The following is a 19,722-nucleotide window of genomic DNA, read 5'->3' as shown; positions in this document are numbered from 1 at the left end:
ATTTTATTCGGAAACATCTGTCTTTTGACACTTCAAAAACTTTATTTCGGTATGTTTCAAATTGAGAAACACAGCTTTGAAACACGAAATGTTTGTTTTCTGCCATGAAAATGTCTTTTATGTCTCCCAACATCACATCTTCTGATGAAAACACAACTGGCAGAAAGGGTTTGGACTGACTTTGCTCTGCTCGGGTGCCTTCAAGGTAAGAAGCTGCACTCAGAAGTCACTCTTGTTACACAGCCCTCCTTGCTGGATGTGGTCTGAGTTTGCCAGCACAACCCAGGGCTGCCATGGGGTCTCAGCAACTGTCAGCTCTGTGTCCCTTGTGAGGTTGGAGAAGGAGGAGCTGATGAAGGCACGTCTTCCTCTCTGAGTTGTCTTTCTGTAGCTCTGAGGAGCCTGGTGTCCTTGGCCTGTTGAGCAGGATGGTGGTCATGTGTTTCCCTGTGTGACTTGCTGCTCTGGTGCAATGCTTTAGTTTAAAGCTTACTGCTTTTTAGCTGCATGGTTCAGCTGCCAGAGGGATGTTGCTGTCAAAGGAGACGTGTGCTTCCATAGTGCAGTGTGTGCACTGTGAATGCATTAGCAGAGGGGAGAGCTTTCCTGAAGATGTATTACTAAGCTCTTTAAGATTTAATGCTCTCTGGAAGTTCAAACCAGTGTAAGGGAAGGTTTAAGTAGCTTAGTGGGTTAAAATGATCCTTGACTGTGTCCTTCAGACAGTTTAAAGACCCTGCAGCAACCCAAGCGGCCACCTGTTCCTCTCCCAGACAAACAGGTTACCCTCCTGACCTTCATTCTGCCACACTTCAGTTTTGCCTGGCCTGGCTCCATGTGTGGAGTGATTGTTCTGAAGTTTGTCATTGTTTAAAATGCCACTTGCCAGAGTTTTAATGTGCACAGCTGCAACCTGAGCCGTCGCCGTGTGTTAATAAGACTAAAACCATTGGACTGACACCAAAAGATCTGCTTGCACTTGGCATGTCATAAATTAACATCATTCTTACCTGCCAGGGATGATTCACTGCTGGCTCAAAGCGTATTTAAACTTTAGAGGATGCCAACAAACTGGGCGGTGGTTTGACCTGCCACGTGGCCCGAGACTGCTGCTTTTCTCCTGGCCTCTGCCTTCCCTCCCTTGCAGTGTGTCGGGAAACAGAAGCTCTTTATGGTGTTATGAGAGCTTGTGTTTGTGTGCTGCCCTGGCCCTCCTGCCCTCAGCTGCCAAAGGGCTGGCCTGTTTGTGGGGAAGAGCCTCACTGGCTTTCAAATTCCTAACTGGATTGTTACCGCTGGTTTTGGGAGTGGTCCGGGGGGGTGTTAATGTTTGACTAGACTGTAGCCTGTCATTGCAGCAGCTTCTGAAGGCTTTCTTCCCACACATCCTCCCTACCCAAGGCAGGCAGGGCTGTGAGAGCCCCGTAGCATCCCAGAAACTGCATATATATTTCATGCTAGAGGAGTATACTTGACTAACAGCTCACAGCAGGTGGGCTAAGCTGGTGCCCATGCTAGGCAGCGTAGGTGGCGGAAAAGGATGCCCCACATGGAAATGGTGGAGATAGTGTTGCAGGGTTATATGCCAGAGGTTGAACGTGCTCCTCGGAGCCCAGACTCATTGGCTCCAGTGTCACAGTGACTGCGGGGTGCTGGTCTGTCCCTGGGGCTTTGCTGCTCTGATGTTTATGCACTTGCTTCCCTGCAGCGTTCAGGGGTCTGTGTGGTCAGAGGCTGCAGTGCTGCCCTGGGAGTGGGACCAGCCTTCTGGGCTGTTGCAGGGCAGAAAGATAGGAGATGATAAGGAATGAGGGACAGTTAAAGATGTTTTCACCGTTCCTCACTGAAGTCCATGGCTGGGTGAAAAGATTGTTATCTGGTGGACTGGGGAGGTATTCATGTATCTCCTTATAGAGACCTGGCTTTTTTGTAATGACTTGAGATTCATCTCCTCACGCTTTTCCGTCAGGGCTAATGTGTTCCTCATAAAATAATGTGAAGGCATAATGTGCTCCTTCAGTTAAAGCTGTTCCTTTGCTTTCCATGGTGTCTGCATTGCCTGTTTACCTTGGCTCATCCAAATCATTTGTTAAATACCAAGTTTGCATAAGCAGTCCTGTGCGGACTTTGGACCACTGAAGTCTCGCTATAGACATCAGGAGGGATAGGAATAGGCCCCATATCTGTCTGAGATGTGCTTGAATCTGGAAATCCAAAGTGTTGTGTGGAACAGGGTGTAACCATGATTTGGTTATGGGTAATTATGGTAGGCAATGCCAACTGCAGCCTGCAGTCCTTCTCATGTTCCCCACCACAGCTGCGCACAGGCTGGCAATTTAACCTTCGTTACTATTTCATTACAGTCATTACTTTTTCTTTGTAGCAGGAAGAAACCCAAACATAGATACAGTTCTAAACGTCTGTTATGTATGTACTGTGTATAGGTAAGAAATGAGGAATCCTGGAAAAGGATCATCCTATTCAGCAGGACAAACAGGAGATTAGGTAAGCCCCAGCTTACCTAATGACACAATTCGGCCTGCAGCATGCTCACCTCCTGCATCAGCACCACTGAAGCACATTGAGAGCAGGAGCAGAGGTTAGACAATGTCTGGGACAAAGGCTGCAGCTCTGCTCTGCTCAGCTTGCAGACACATGGTGGTTGCTGCCTGAGCTGCATAAAGGCTTCTGCTGTCTATATTTTGTGGGTAGTGCGGGTTGTTGGGTTTTATTATTTTCTCTTTATGCAAGGCTAACATGGAGCGTAGAGCTGGTTGCTGGGCAGTGGGGACTGCAGTTGGTAATAAAGGTCTGTTTTCTCACTTCCTCTATTTTTGTCTCTGGGCAGGATGAGGCACATCAGGGGAAAATCTGACTTGAAACAGAAGCTCAATTTTAAGTTGGAGTTAGACAGTCCTGCCGAGAGGTTTGCTTACACCACAGCTGTCATCTCAGGGCACATCGCTGGGACTGCTCACGCAATGGCAACCCCTGGGGTTTGGTGCCGCTTCTCTTCTGGGCAGCAGGTCTGAAGTAAGGCACAGTATTACACCAAACCCTGATCCCCGCAGTAGTGTGCAAAGTGGAGCTTTGGTGCCAGGGGCAGGATGTCTGCTTGGTTGTCCCCCAGCTCCCACAGCTGTTGTGGACATACTAAAAAGGTGACATATATCCTGCTGTAATGAGGGAATGGTCTCGATTGGACTCCTGGGTCTTCCACCTTTTCTTTCTGTTTCGGGCACCTACAGAAATTCTCCGTGTCCTTCCAGCACAGAGATGTCTCTCTGTGTGTGAGACCCTGATGGTGGTCTGTTATTTGCAGGGTGTTTTTCTTGCAAGGAGAATTTTGCAGGCACCAAGTGAAAACTGCTCTTTGGAAGAACTCTGGGTTTGGTACAAACCTCTGAATCTCTCCAGGTGAGTCTGTTTTCAACAAGGTCACCGGATATCCTCACATCTGCTCAGATGAGATGAGTGAATCCAGCTGAGCTGTATTTTATCTGTGCCCTCTCTAAAATGAATTGCAGAGCTGATAAATTCTTTACCCTTTGCCCCTGCCAGCTCTGTAAATTGAAGCTTCTTTCAAAGCTCAAGTGGAAAGTGCCACAGCACCACTGCAAGTGTCAGCTGAGAGACAGGCTGCAACAAGCCTAGACATGTACCCCAGCCCTACTGCTCCATGGACAGCATGGGGGGTGTGTTTTTCTCACAACTTCAGTTTGAGGCAAGAGAGAATCAGTGCTCAATACTGCTGGAGGTGAGAGGAAGGGCATCCCCCCTCCGAATTGCTGGTCAGGAGATACTGCAGCAGGAGTCTGAAGCTGATATTACTGGATTTGGGTTTTCTTGCTGGTATGAAGATGATCAGAATCTGGCCTAGGGTGAGGGTGTTTGTGCTTTGGCAGTGGGTGTGAAAGCAGAAACTCCAGAGGGTTGGGCGGCAACATGCTAGTTCTGTTCTCTTCCGTAGATGGCCTTCCGGAGACACGCTGGGTGAGTGGAAAATGTAATGAAATTCCCAGAGCCTCCTGGTGCACTACCAAGGTATTCTTGCCAGCTTTCCAGCCGGAGACATTGGTGCAGCTGTAGGGGCCAGCTCCACAGATAGAGCTGATTGCAGATTAACCCCCTCCAGAGCCCAAGGATTACTCTGAGAGCCGTTTTCTTCACCTGTGAAACAGCACACACTATAGCCACGGTTGCCTTTGGGGTACAATTAGCTGAGTAGAGGGCTCACAGTAGGTCAAGCTCTTTCCAAACTGCCTTTCTTTTTTTTTTTTTTTTTTTCCAAAGCTCATTTGTTTATTCTGGTTCATAAACTGAGCAGAACAAACAACAGCAGAAATGTGGTGCATCCCAAATTCTAGCTGTGAGGATGGGTTTCATGACCACTGCAGTCTGCAGAAGGTCTCTTAGATCCAAACCATCTGTGGGGCTCAGTGTATGCAAACTATTCATGTTGTCTTTAAGATTTACCAGGGAGCAGTGCCTTAATGTGCCAGAATCTGTAAGAAAACAGAGACCTGCACTACTGACGGTCCTGAGGGTCTTGTTTGAAGCTTCTATTGAATAGATTGATCATAGTCCTGCACCATTTAGTGGTGGAGAAAAAAGCAGGAAGGGGGTTTAACAAGTGTCTCATATGGTTTGTGTTGTCTCTGCTATGCTGAACCTTTCTTTCTGCTCACACAGCAGGGTTTTGCTTTGCCTCCGTTTCCTTTGTGCAGATGGTAGCAATAGGTTTCGTTCTCCCCCAGCCGCCAAATTAACAGCCTTGGCGAGCTTTCATTTGCTGGCTAGTTTTGGGTGGTGCTGGAGGATTGCTCCACTCAGTACATTTCCAAGAGTGGCTTTTTAACCCAAGCTCTATAAAAACAAACCTTTTTTTTTGGTTGTTTATTTGTTTGAGAGAAAGGACCTTGGGAAAGCAGATACGGGTTTTGCTTTGACTGTATTTAGTCCACTGAAAGAGTTGGCTTTGAGTTGCATTAGAATAGGAGATTGGCTTCTCGCACAGATCTCCCACAAGCAATGGGCTGAATTGGGAAAAGCTGGTGGGCAGAGGTACTGGAAACAATCTTCTTCTGCTATGTTAAAGCATATGCAGGAGGGGCTAATGAAAACTCTGGCCTCATATCACCAAACTCCACAGCAAAGCTTCCCGATCCATCCAGTTGCACTGATCAGCTGCAGAATTCAACAATATCCTGAGCTTGTGAATTTGCAATGTGATTTTTCTCTTCTGTTGCCCAGTCACAGGAATCCAATACAGTATCGAGGAGCAATTGCAGAAGGGCAACCCCTCACCAGTGGCAGTAGTAGCAATATTTAGCTTACAGAGAAATTAGTGGTCTCAACTGCTCCATTGTTACAGAAGCTGTTGCAAGTGGATCCTAACAGGAAACAGGTGAAGAATTAACATTTTTGTTTCAGAAATGGAACAACCCAACCCAAAGGAAGACATAAGCAGTAGGTTTCCTAAACCTTAACAGAAAGCCTATGGGAGGGACATAAATTGAGCCAAGTGCTCCAGACAGAGTCCTTGTGCCTTTACGGTTTATCGATAAATAGTGTGTGTATATAGAGTTTATGCTAAGGGAACTTAGCACAAATTTGAAGTTCTTTCCTTGCCTGCCTGCATGCCTTTCTAACTCAAAAAGCTCTGCTCTTGCAATCTTTCTGTAGTACAGCTGCATGTGTGGGCACATTTAGGTTGGCAGCTCTGTGCATACATGGTACATCTTCCCCTTTTGGGGTTTACTTCGTGGCAGAGACCTGTAATGTGCTATAGACTGCAGGACGCAGGCTTTTGGCTATCTCCTCTTATCTTGAAGATGTAGTTTGAAATACTCACTCATCAGGTGTTTCATTTAACCTTGGTTCTACTAGAAACAGAACCTGTATATCCAACTTCACTGCAATGCCAGGAACAACAAAAGATACAGAGCCACTGCTCAGCCTTGCATTTGTTCCTCACATGTGTTCCGGGACTGCTCTCCTCTAATCTCCTCACTGGTTGTTTTCATCTGTTGCTAGAGCCGTATGTCTCAGAAGGAAGGACCAGCTCTGCCATTTGAACAATCCTGCTCCATCTGCTGCTGCTGCTGCTCCTATTCCTGTAGCTGTGTATGGAGTGGCAACTCCGTGATGCCAGGGTTGCAGACACTTCATCAGTCTGTCTGTCCTTGCTTGTGTGTTCCCAATAAACCACGCTAGGAGAGGTCATCACAAACTTGCATTTTAGTGCTAGGCTTCAATGGTTCAAGTTTGTTAGAAATAAGATGTCTGCCATTGGCAATTAGGGCTGGGATAAAAATTCCCTGGGCATTCAGACCTGCATTCAGACCCCTATTGCTGGGGATACTGCTGTTGCTGTGAGTTAGCTCCCAGATGTGGTCTTTACAAGCCTGCTCTCACCATGAGGGATAAGATCATGGACAAAAACTAGCCAGATCTATTCCATAGTTTGTCATGTGTAGGCTAAACCTGTTCTGGGTTTAATTCTCAGCTCCAGCTAAACTTTTAGTTCAGTGGAAACAGTAGTCTGCACAGCTGGCCTCATATTTCATGCGTGGTATGGAAAAAGGAGTCAGAGACGCTTCTGCAGTTTTCTGTCCTTATCAATGTGCAATACTAAGGGTAAAACCAGGCATCTCATAGAGCATCAGAGAGGCCAGAAGGTCTCCTTTGCTCTGTGTGGGGTTTTATTGAGATGGATGTGGCCTGCACAGCCTGGAGCACAAGTTGTTTGTTTTAATTTAGAAATTAAAAATAAAACCATGTTTATTTGCATCAGTAAAGGGGTCTTTTTCTCACAGCTGCTTGAGAAGTGAGCTCTAGCTGCCAAGTAAAATAAGGTTTAATGTTACAGCTTGCACTGGGAAGAGCAGAGCTGGTAACTGCTCTGCAAGCAGCAAGACAGTAGTAGGTACAATATATAGAAATCCATGTGAAGAACAGAGCTCAGCTGTGGCAGGAAGGTGTTGCAAAATGCCAGCCACCTACAATGCGTAACCCCTTTGTTGTGTAGGTGAGGAAGGTACGTCCTCAGGGAGGCTCTTAGGAGCAGTGCTCTCTCCACACACTGCCAACCCGTGTCTGGCATTCCTGTTCTGGAAAGCTAGTTAGGAGGTGGCTAGAATCCCTGGTTTCCTTTTAGTCTCCTCTTGTCAAGCTTTGTGCTCTGGTGAGCCCTGGAAAACATGCTTGTTATGTTGGGCAGTGGTTTGCTCCTAAAAAATTGATGAGGAGAAAGCTCGTCTTCCCAGGTCTGCTTTCTCTTGCTGTGTGGACGTGTTCAGTCTCTGTGAGGTCTGTGTGGGCTCAGTGGTGGGGACTGCTCTTTGCTTGCGAGGTACCCACAAGCCTGCAGGGAGGACAGTTGTCAGATGGGGATCTGGTTCTTTTCATCCCTGTTCGAAGGCGATGAAGTGGTTTGTGGGGCAGTGATGACTGGCGTGGTCTCAGCTGTGTTTCATCTGACTCATCTGGTACAGCGGAATAAATGACCAGGGTCAAAATGTTGTTTTACTGTGGCTGAATCTGAAACCCTGAATATCAGTACAAGCAGTGTGGTGCTAGGTACTATATTTATTTACAGACAGAGACTTCCCCTGCCTTTAGGGAATAAATGCAGGAGAAAGAAAAGAGGCTCAGAGGGGCTGGACTGTTTGACAGCTACATGCAGGGGGCACACGTTCAAGTCCTGTCTTTTGGTGCCTACCAGAAAGACTGTCCTTTTTCTTGTTAGTGACAAGGAAACATGGAGGAGTCTGACCAACAGCTTGCCCAGATCACATGGAAAACTCATGGAGCGTCCTCTCAAACTGCCAGAGGGTCTTAGGTTGGTTGTGTTGACTGGACTGAATGAGAACAGTTGTCTGCAGAGCATTAAGAGTTATTACCCGCATCTTGTAGCATGACAAGGTATACGCCTGTTCTGTGTTGGTGTAGCCAGAAGCCTTCTGTTGCTGGCCTTCCTCAGCTCTGGATTGCTTTGTGACCAGAATTTAACAAGGCGGTTTACAATGGCTTTGACACCATTCGGGTAGATGGAGCTGGCTCAAAAAGCATCCACCCACTTGCTAAACAGTGCCTCAGGCTCTGAACGCATTAAACTTGCTCTGCTGCCTCATGCAGCTTTCCAGGTGGAGCTTGTTTTTGATGTTCTCCATCCCCCTTGACGCCTTGTGAGCTGGCTCGCTCCGACTCCACCTCTCCTGTCTATAATTTGTATTGTAATTTTGGGGAACCTGCCTGTTGCAAGGTTTTGTGCAGACAAAGAATGGTCTTGGTTTGAAAAATGTCTCTGTCCTCTCAGTTGGTCAGTGAGCGAAAAAGCAGGAGCAAGACTAATAAAAAAACATAGGACATTGAACATACTTGTTCTAAAACTCTGAGTCCAGTTAAACACTCATCTCGCAGGGATGGTAAGGTGGCCATTCGGGTAACTGCAAATTCTATCCCTGTTTTGTTTAAGGATTGGTGATTTGGTGCTGGATTTGACTTGCTGGAATTGTAAAGACATGAAATTTATGAGAAACCTTGATTGAAGCTCAGTTTGATGAGACAGAGATTCCAATTCTGAGTCAAGCTTTAAAAAAAAACCCCAACAATCATCCCAACAACGACTACTTTCTTTTTTTAACCAGAAGCATATAATCTTCTTTGGAACTTCTCCTAAGCACCAGAAGGGCAAAGAGGTGGATACTGTGAGCTAGCACAATTGGTGGCAAGGATCATGCTTTTTTAGACTTTACTAATGCAGATCTATGTGTATGCATGTTGTAAGTTAGCAAGGAGCAAACAGCTGTCTGCCATAGTGCCAGAGTGAGCTGGGAAATGGCCCAAACACAGAAAAGTAGTTTTTAAAAAAAGAGAGAGAAAAAAGTAGCTGTCTTCAAGTGTGTTTGAAATAATGAAAAGAATTGATGTGCAAAGCGATTAAGAGATCTTTGAGGATCAAAAGCCTTGATTCAGTTTTGCCAGTAGAACAAAACTTTTCATCTGTTCTTATGTGGACCTTAAAGTAGGGCAGAAGGGTGTAGTTTTTAAATGATTTCATTTCAAAATTTACTTTGGGCAGGGGGAAAGGGTTCTTTCTGTTTGTTCTTGCTCTTGTTATTCAGTGTCCTTAACACAAAAGGCCAGCCTGGCTGTGAAATGAAGAGCAGGGTCGTTCTATGAACTGATGGTTCATTAGTCTCCTTTTGATATGTCAGAACAGTAAGGGACCCTTTTATTTTTTTCTCCCCTTTCTTGTAATGTCTGTGTTCTTAAAACAAGACATCTTCCTTCATCATACTGCAGTGGCTGAATCGCTTTCAGAGATTTCCTAAGTGGGTTGTACCAATAATGCTAATCTTGCGCAGACAGAGCTGAGAGTCAAAAGTTGGATGCATAAGGAAGCCAAAACCAAAGGTTTGCAGTGTTCCCTGCAGTAAATCCTGCTCCCCAGCTTTGTGTTTATTTGGAGTTGGGTGCCCCCCCACCAGGTTAACTCTGTGTTTGTTTTCCTTGCTTCTCGAGAGCAGGACCATAGAGCAAGCGTAGCCCTGGGAAGGTGCGATAAGGAAGGCTCAGAAGTGCAAATCACTGGATTCCAGCACTGCGAGGTCAGAAGCAATGTGCTCTCGTTTGGGGAAGGGGTGATGGAAGCAGCAACAAAAGAAGGTGAAGGGATCTGGGGCTGGGAGAGCAAAGACTAGGGGAAGTAGAGGACAAAACGAAGGAGTGTCCTTGTCTTTGGGTTTCCACAGGGCACAGCGGAAGAGCTCCCTCTTCCTGTTCCAGCCTGCTCTAACCATTGCAGATAAAGCCTTCCTGGCAGGCTGGAGTGTCTCAGTGGTCCTGGCATCCATGAGGCGGTGTTGATCCATGAGGATCCACAGGCAGCATGGATTTGCTCTACAGCTTCTCCATACCAGCTCTGCTGCGTTACACACTGCCACCTAAAGGGTTACTTTTCAGAGCGGTCACAGCTGAGGTGCAGGCTTGTTGGGTTTAATGACAGAAATCCTCTCTATGGTGGAAGCTGTGTGTTGGTCCTGTCTCATTGCAGAAGACTTGGTGACAGCAGAGAGGTTATGCATTTCTGTTGCCATTGCAGATACTTTATTGAGTAGGCATCTGGTGCCACAACAGCCCAGGTGCTTCCTGTGACCTGGAGCACATGTACTTCTGGTGTGTGGTTTCCTGATGTGTCCTGATTCGGGTCAGGTGGTAGGTGTGCTTTAACCTTCCCAGCAGGGCATCTGTCATAGACTAGTTTAAAGCCTGTTCTCTCCTTGTACTTTGTCACCACCTGTGCAGCAGAGGTGGCAACTCCTATTTATGCTGTTACGGGAACCACATCCATATGCTACACGAATTCCTGTCATGCTCTAAGTGACATACCAATAGCAATAGTGGAAAGCAGAAAACAATTTCAGCGAGAGCTGAAAATTGTATATTTTCATGATAGAGCAACATTGTCAGATGCAGGCTGAAAAGAGTAACATTTCACTAACAAAATTCGTTTGGTCTACAAAATTAATTAATCTCCCTTCTTTGACCAGTCCCTAGATCAGCTCTTTCTGTCTGTTCCTAGCATTCCTATGCCCGTATCAGTGGCAGGAATGAAATGTCACCATTGAAACAAGCCTGGTGTCAAAGTTTTTAATTACAAGCCATTTTGTGAGCAATATGATGGGTGAAAAAAAATACCTCCTATGGGCTGGTGATTTCCACCCTCTTGGACTTGAAAGCAGGCATACATTAATTTACTGCATGATTTTTATACTGCTCTAACATCATCATAAGCATGTGTCATTTCAGCATATTATCAATTCTAATACAGCTGTGAGCAGCAAAAGGGAGTAAAGAGGCTTTGTGCCTGCCTTCAGGGTTGAGGGGTGGAGATTAGATTGTCCATGTATTATGTTTTCACAGTAGCTTCTCTCCTGGTGTTCGCATAAATAGTTATTTTTAGGAAGATCATATATTTCCCAGTGATTGTTTTAAATGCATCAAAGACCTCACTGATATAAGGCCTGTGATTTATGGGTTCCCGCTACTTTTTAATAGCTGAACTTAAATCCTGGATTCACTGAAGCCATTTGGAAAATTGGGATTATTCCAAGCTGGAGCAAAGGGAGGGAGACTGGTATTTTGCCAAGATCAGCAGTGATTCATTCCTGCATTCATGCTCAGCATCCAGTGAAGGGCAGAAGCTGGGAATGCTGTAAGGAGAGCTAGCAAGAGATTATGTTGAAGGTGAATCTGCCCTACTCACTCCCTCTGCTGCTAGATAAGGTCTTTTGAATGAGAAGGACCAAATTCTATCATGTTTTTCTTTCATCCTCTCTAAAAGCTGACTTACTTATAGAAGCCTCAAGCCAGCTAACTTGCCTCCTGTCTGTAAGGCATAGAGAGAATTGAATAGTGGCTGCCCTGAAGAATGTCCCTGTAGGGGTGAAGGACTGGAGAACACCTCAGGATAAATATACTTTAGAAATCCCTTACAAAGAGATGTTTTAGTGAGTGCTTGGAATGAAGCAATGTCTGTATCGGGTAGACCAGCAGTCTCTGGCAGTGTGAGCAGGAGCCCTGAGGGACCTGTAAAGGGACAGGGTGGACCCAGGGACTCATTGCTGGCACATTCTGTCATGCTCCAGTGATATTTGGCCTCTAGACACCCTGAGTGAGAGGTGATCGCAGAATAAATCAGATTGGTGATAGGATAATTTAGATTAGGTGCTAAGTCTTGAAGTAATAGAAAAAGTGGAATCTTGCTGTGGTCTAAGATTTACTGGGTTCTGTTTAGCCTGAGGACGTTTCTGCTTTCGGTGCCTGTGCTAGGGTTCAGACTCCATCTCCTAGGACAAACAGCTAGACAGTCACTAACACATAGGGGTGAGGAATGAAAGGGGCTGTCTGGCCATCCAGGAGCCCGTCCTTGCTCTGTCCTTCCCTTCTCTGTGCAGCTCACGGGGTCCATGCTCCAAGCTGCACGTCCAGTAGCCACGGCTGCGCTTATGGGGAGAGCGAGGCTTTTACAGAGGGCAGCTGAAATGCTTCTTAGTTGTGAGCCCCTTGGGAACTGTCTTTCCTCGGAGTGATCTGTCCTCCTTGTCCTCAGGCCAGCTGACAGTGGAGTAAGATTTCTCATCATGTTTTAGTTCTCCCAGCCCTGGGAGAGAAGTGCAGGGAGATGGTAATGTAAAAGGAGCCAAGTACCCCAGCGTGGTTCAGTCCCAGCAGAAAGGAAAGGACTTTTTATTTCTCCTCTCTTGCAGAGCAGGGGCAAAGCCAAAACCAGTGTTTTCTTCTCTTCCTGACGTGATCATCCCTGTTGTGTATGTTTGAAATAGGATAATTCTGAGAGCACTGCTGTCGTGATCTGGAGGCAAAAATAAGCAAATTTCTATTTGTGGATAAGAGGCAGTAATAAACCCCTGAATTTCCAAACACATAGAGGAGCATTGACATCTAAATACCAGAAATTCTAAGCCCTTACCTTGCTAATTCATGTGGCATTTGGAGGGGCTGTGGATTTTTATTTCATCCTGGTATTTGTGGTATTTCCTGCCATGAGTATAGGAAAGCCCTTGTGTAGTAAATGCTGGCTTTTTCCTCTGTTGGTGGCAGCCACTGAGACTTGGGTTCATGAAAGGCAAACCATCATTCTTCATATTAAAGGATCTCAGAGGTACCTGGGAAGGAAAAATCTCATCGGGGTTGAATAAGGATGTTGGTACTGTGCCTGCCTGCCAGCTGAAGGGCTCTGGGCAGAATCAGTCCTTGTCTTGAGATCCAAGAGTCTGGGGCTCCAAATTCATCGGGTAGTTTCAAAAGCTGTAGCAGGGAAATACTCTTGATAGTAATTTTATCACAACCTCTTCAGAGTAATCTGCATATAAAGGCTTTATAAAGGTTTCAGGTACGAGCGCTGGCCCCAAGTCAGTAACCCAGCCTTCAGAAATTGCTGCGTTTATTGCAGATTAGATTGGGCCATTTAGATTTGTAATGGAAAAATATTAGCCAATGTACTTTCCTCCCCTCCACCCTCTATCATCGGGGCATATATCAAGTTGCACTATCTGGCAGGGAGCTCCAAATGTTATTTGAGAAGAGCGAGGAATGCGAGCGATGTCAGCAGAAAACAGCTGAGTAGCGGTTAAATTTCTTTGGCCTGAACCTGCTCCGCAGGGAAAAAGAAACGCAACAACTGGACTTGTTTCATTTCACCCCAGCACAAACCATCCTTTGGAGACGGGTGATGTTTGTGAGCTGGGGGTTTGGGATGCTGCTGGGTGGACAAATCCTGCTTTGTTGTGGACGTGGCAGGTTGAACTCAATAGGGCCAGCACTGGCTGTGATTCCTTAGTGGAAGCACTGGACCTAACGGGGTTGTTACTGTTCCCTTGCCAGCTGAACCTGTTACTTTATAGGGGCAGCTCTAGGTTGCATCTCCATGGCCTGTTAAAACTTTTCATCTCCACTGGCTTTAAAGATAAAAGCCTGAAGAGCTGGATCAAGTGAACTTGCCCAGTGCTGCAGGAGAGCAGTGGAGGTGCATGCAAGGATACTGTTAGCTGAGAAGCTGGACTGAGTTAAATGGTACCCTTAATCCCCTTGATACTGCCAGAGTCAAGTTAAAAGGTCTCCTCACTTGGGGTGAAGGCTTTGCACGTGTAGGTGCTGGTTCACATAAGGGCAGTGCTGTCCCTGCAGTGTAAGAGCCCTCCTCTGCTGGCATTTGCTGTATTGCTGAGGGAAGAGGTCACTTCTGCAGTGTCTTCGTGTCACAAGCTGGGGGATATGTGTTGAATTTCTGGTCCATGCAGGCTTTTTAGATAAACAACAATGGAGCCAGCAAATGGCTAGAATCAGAGTGGCTGGACAGGAGAAGGAAATAAAAGCAAATATAGGCCTGGGTTTTATTCTGCCAGTCAGGCTGCAGTGTCATCTGATGACTTTGCCTTGCACTCCCCATTTTAGCTGGATTTTGCCTGGTTATTCACATAGCAGAGATCCACACTGTTCTTCTCGTCCTCAGAGCGGTTGCAAGCAACAGGAGGTTGCAGTCCCCTGACTTGGTCTTTTTTAGGATCTTTCTTGTCTGACTGGGGCTTAGGGTCCCTTCCCTTGCTCTGTTCTCTAGTTTGTCCCATTTCCTGCCTCTGGAATGCTCTGATGGGACAGCTTGGTCTCCTCCAGGATGAAAACCCAAGTGAGGAAGGGGACAGGAGATGGATTTTCTCTGATCCCTCCCCAGCTTTGATACAGCTCCCAGAAGGAGATTTTCAGCAGCAGCTACACACCAGTCCTACTTAGGTACTTGAGTTAGAATTTTTTCCTAGCCCTTGATCTTCAGGGTTGTCTCTATCTTAAAACAGTGTCTGTGCCTCACAAATGCTTCATATTGAAGTGTTTTCCAGGTGTATGCCCAAAATGTATCAGGTGCTGGGGTCTAATTCCCACTGACTTCAGTAGGAGTTACACAGCTATGATTGCAGAAAGCGTGGGTAGGTGGGTAGGTTGATTTTGGGGAATTTTGTAATTGAATACAAAAGGAGCAAAGCAGACCTAAGGAAGACATGGTTTCTGCATTCCTGCTTCTGTGGCAGTCACAGGCAGACCCCCTGTTAATTTCAGTAAAAGGAGAATTAAAATATAAATTGGAAAATCAGAGAATTTGCCCACGAGTTTCCTTTTCTTAGGGGTATGGAGTAATTTCATACACTGAGGGAGTATTCTTGATAGTTGAGATCTTCATCCTACACAAGAAATAGGGTGGCTAAGTGTTGTTTCTATGTGAAGTTCTTAAAATCCAGTATATTCAAGATCCTAAACAAAATCTTCTTCGGTGCTCTGAACCTTTTGTCTTTGAAGGTGTTTCTTCTCTCCCTCAGCCCAGTTGTTGGTGTGCTGGTTATATTGCCTAGTACAGCCTTCTAAAACAAATACATTTTTATTTGCATGCAAATTGGTAGGAGGCAGCTTGCCTGTAAATACTGTGCTAATCATTACAGGTTCTGTGGTTCATCAGGACTCTGATGCCTAATTGGCTGCAGGATTGCCTATAACTCTGGCTAGCTTGATTCAGAGCAATAGGAGTTGTTGAATCTACATAATAAAGCAAGTGTGATGAAAGGTGAGTGCACACCTACTTTATATGTGTGTTATCATGCTCATCAAGGTCAAAAGAATTTTTTATCCTTCCAGATATACATATTCATAGAGCCTCTGCACAACTAATGAGTCGGAAGATTAAATGGTTGTGGATTAAGAACAAACCCTTCTGTTCTTCTAATTATATTGAAAGTTACTTAGTTCATCTGATTAGAATTCTGAATTCAAACCAGGTAACGCACAGGCACAGCGCTCTGCAGCTACTTGCATGATCTGAGATTAACAGTCTGTTTCACCCAGTCCCCCCAAATCTCACAGAGGCCAGTGCTGTCTCCAAAGGATCGTTGAAATTCCCCCCTGGAATTCCAGGGCAGAAGGGTCATGTTGCCAGTGAGCTGTGCTGCTAGGACAAGGTCTCCAGCCAGGATCCATTTCATGTCAGATTTTTTTTAATACTATAGCAGGGACATTACTTTCTAGTTCCTGGTAATAGAAATATTACCTGGGATACTGAGATAACTCCTTGCTCCTTCAACTGTCATGCATTAAAATGCCTCTTTTCAGCACATGCTAAGTTGTATAATTAGCAGCCATGACTCAGAGGAGTCCTTGCCCCAGGTGGCACTGCTTTTTCCCTAAACTTGGAAGCAGTGGTACTGGTCCAAGGCTTGGAAAAGGCTGCAGCATCATCAGGCTCAGAAAACCTTGGAATACAAATGGCCAGGTCTTAACAATAGGTGTGAGTCAGACCCTTTGCAGTTAGGTGATTTGGTTTCCTGTTGCTCTGCTGTCTGGGCTGCTTGTTTTGGGGAACAATTCCTTATTAATTCTTTATCTATAACATCCTCACTTCCACCAAAGGATCCTTCTGTGCATGATTTTCCTGACTTGTGCTGTGTATCATTTCCTCCTGCTCCCCATCCGCACAGCTGCTCTGGCTCCAGCTGCCTGTGCAAGGAGTTTTGGCAGAGCTCCTTAATGAATGCTGCTCCAGGATGCTTGGCTTAACTTCATGGCACCCATGAACATTTGTCCTTTCCCTCTAATCTTCCGAATTGCAGGAGGGTTTGGTATTGGGGCTTTAGATCCCTCCTGGTTTTATTCAGGTGTAGAAAAGGGGAGAAGGGAGGGTGATGGAGGGTCTGTTTAAACATAAAGGGAGAAGATAATGGTTTGGGGCTACGTTGTCCCAGTTCTTTTTTTCTTTTTCTTTTTTTTTTTCCCCTTTTTTTAATGTGCATGCATTTATTTTAACTTCTCTTTTTGAAGGGGGGGGAGGGACCCCAGGGTCTGACCTGTGTATTTAATGAAAAAAAAGAGCCCTGAATAAAAGAATATCAAGAAGTTTTCACAGGTGTATTAAAATAGCATAAGATTCCTGTTTCCTTAATGAAAATGAGAGCAATGTGTATCTTTCCACAACAGATATGAAACAAAGAGAACTAAGAAATGTGTTGGCATTCAAAAGAGCAGGAAAGTAACACTGTTCCTGTCACTGTTAGAAGGTTAAAATCCTGCCTGGCAGCCTATAAACTATTTAAACGATCCTACAGAAATTCCACTTACTGAATCATCTTTGGGATTTATCACGAAATCCTTCACCCCAATTGGAGACCCAGTGTACTCACAGCCATGCTGGAAAATACACCTTAATGAGGGGAAACTGTAAAACTGGACTGAAAGAAAAACAAAGCCCTCTTCAGCAGAGGTCCTTGCTGCAGTCCTCGCTTCATATGGCCATTGAGATGATGGCAGCTGTGCTGCTGTGATCATATGTGACCTAGATTTTCCTCACAGTAGTCCTGTGCTCTCCCTGATCTTGTGTAGGCCTGAATGAATTGAATAGGAACATTTCTGGATGCTTTCAGAGAGCAATGATAGCTTTTTCTTTCTTTTTTTTTCCCCCCCCCTCTCTCTTTTTCTTCAAACCACAGCATCTGTTCCCCTTGTGGTTTTCTCCCTTTGCTCTCAGACAGTGGTTGTGAAAGAGGGACTGGGATGGTGTAGCTCTAATTTGGGTAATGGTGGACGGGGAAATCAGGGCAGGTGCGATTCCTCCTTGGTGTATTGCAGCACAGCAGAGTGCAAAACTTTAGCCCATGGATCTTGGCACTGAATGTGTACAAAGGATAGGAAGGCTGTTGGGAAGATCGAGGTGAGACTTAGAGCATCAGGAAGCCCTGAGTTTCTGCACTATCATGGGTCTGAGCCTGGTATCGAGGCATTTTAGGTACCATTCACATTAACCTCTCCTGCCTGGGATCAGAAATTACCCTGGTGCAAGCTGCTAATTCTCTGTGGGGGAAAGGTTGGAGACTCAGCTCCCAAGCTGTGTGGATGGATTAGGCGTGCACAGGAATAAGGTTGTTACATTACAGCCCCCAGCAGAAAGTCTGAGACCATCCCTGGCTGCCAGTCCTCAGACCCCTCTCCTGAGCACAGCTTTTGGCTTCTCGCTTCCCAGCTCGCAACAGCGATACTGTCTGTATGCATGAGCTACAATCACTCCATGTGGAGGGTCTTGGTTAAGTACTTGGGGGAAACTAGACAGATCTGGTTTGATTTCCCTAGGGGAGGCAGCAAGGCCTTGCGGCAAAGGCGGCTGAAGCAATCTGTAGGGCAGACTGTGCTAGTGTTTCCTTCCTTCCTTTCTTCCTTCCATGCAGATCCTGCCGAGTCTGTTGAAAATTCAAGTTTCTAGGATCAGATGCAAATTTCCTTAAACTTAAAACATGCAACTAGCACTTACAGTCCGAGTCCAGTGGAGACTTGTAGACACTGTTCTGATGGGAGCAAAAATAAACGCTTATTCTCTGCCGCAGTTCATATGGAAAATAAATTGTAATTATCCCATCATCTGCTTTGCAGAAAGCTGTGAGGACGACTTCTCTTCAGTGCTGTCTTCAGTTACAGAGCTGTTCTGACAGTGGCGAGTGAGTGTTACAGGTGGTGGGTGGGGGTTCCTTCCGAAATTTTATATAACTCCAATATTATCTGTTCCTGTGATTGACTTGACACATGAATTCAAAACAGTTGGAGCTTCTCTCCCACTCTGGTGTAGCAAACTGGATGTGAAAATGACACTTCCCCCCGGGAGCTGATAGTTTGCTGTTCGGTGCATGGTGTTGGGTTCCTTTGTTCGCTGAATATGGCACTTGGCAAGTGGTTTTTGCCACTTCGGGGTTGTCAGTTCTGTCTGCTAAAGGCCAAGATAAAGCGTCACAAAAAGCCTTTCACTCCAGACAAATCTTCTCTGTAATGTACTGACTCGATGACAAAGGAACCTGGAGCTTAGAGGTGGTTTGGATATTTTTCCACCCCAAAGTGTGCACTCTTCCCTTGTCACGCTTTTATTTTAATGCGGTATTTCCTACCCTGCTGTAAACACCAGGGTGGTTTTTGTCTTGTGACTCGGCAGCGCTTTGCCATGACATTCCTTTCATAACGTGCTGCTGATAGCGCTGGATGTGCTGCTGGCTGCTTCCAAGGCTTATCAGAGGGTTTGTACCAAGAGCACGTAGATAATCCCAGGAGGGGATGCATTAGCAGCAAGAAACCTGTATGAAGCACTGTTGTGATGTGTTTGTGACAAAGCAGCATAAAACACATGGGAACAAGTCTGTGGTTCTCTAGAAAGTCATGATTTCAGTACAGAAGGGTGCAGCAACATGAATAGAGTGTCCTGGTCCGTAATGGCATTGATTCATCTGTAAAGTGACCACACTCACTTATCAACAGTGTTGTGCCAAGGGTGCAGAGCTGGGCAGCACCATCTGTCCTTCTGAAGCCCAGTGTGAAATCCACACTGGTCATTACAAATGTAAGTAACAAACGTGAGAAGTATTTGTACCAATGAAACTTGCTCTTGCTTTTAGTTGAAGAAGACAGACTGAATTTGTCATAGGGTTCACAGAGGTGTCTGAATACTTAGGAGAACCTCAGCAACCATGATTCAGTCCATCTGAATGGAATTTGCAGCTTTCCCTGTTGAGGTGAAGCCTTACCATTCTTCATTGAGCTTTATTCCTTACACACCAACAGCATAAGGAATTGGGTATGAATTCAGAATTACTGTGCTTTCAAACTATATGCAAATGGTCTGACTAAAGTCATAGATTGATATTTTGGCTTATTTTTACTGGCTTCTGTAACAATACAAATCACAAGCCATGCAAAGATATTGGATCTTATTCTGTACATCATGCTTTTTCCCTGCTATTTGGCAGCTGTCTCAATGATCAGCTCCTGGGGGGCAGGAATGATAAACATATAGGGACAAGGCAAAAGCCATAATTCATGGCCAAACAGGAATGAAAGGAGACTTCTTGTAGCATCATAGAAAGGGTTGAAAGGGGTGTTAAAGCTCATCCAGTTCCAACCCAGGTAGGGACACTTTCCACTAGAGCATGTTGCTCCAAGCCCCGTCCAGCCTGGCCTTGAACACTGCCAGGGCTGGGGCAGCCACAGCTTCTCTGGGCACCCTGTGTCATTGTCACCACAGAAACTTTTGCATTGGAGGGGGACCTCTCCTGTGTGTTGTGTCAGGACTGTCACAACCTCCAGCTGCCACAATGACTTCTAGGGCAGCGGGATCAATAACCTAAATGT

General features: G+C 45.7%; 1 long non-coding RNA gene across 1 annotated transcript; it reads left to right on the top strand.

The window, feature by feature from the left end:
* Positions 1-3,669: 3,669 nt before the first annotated feature.
* LOC133265822 (uncharacterized) lies at positions 3,670-6,968 on the top strand. Its single transcript, XR_009742123.1, has 3 exons — positions 3,670-4,044; positions 5,254-5,407; positions 6,037-6,968. It is a non-coding gene; the product is annotated as an uncharacterized LOC133265822 (long non-coding RNA).
* The last annotated feature ends 12,754 nt before the right edge of the window (positions 6,969-19,722 follow it).

Source organism: Pezoporus flaviventris, unplaced genomic scaffold (assembly GCF_033815535.1).
Source record: "Pezoporus flaviventris isolate CSIRO_AGI_PZ_B2104156 unplaced genomic scaffold, CSIRO_AGI_Pfla_v1 ptg000006l, whole genome shotgun sequence".
NCBI lineage: Eukaryota > Metazoa > Chordata > Aves > Psittaciformes > Psittacidae > Pezoporus > Pezoporus flaviventris.
This window is presented reverse-complemented; position numbering and strand designations above follow the sequence as displayed.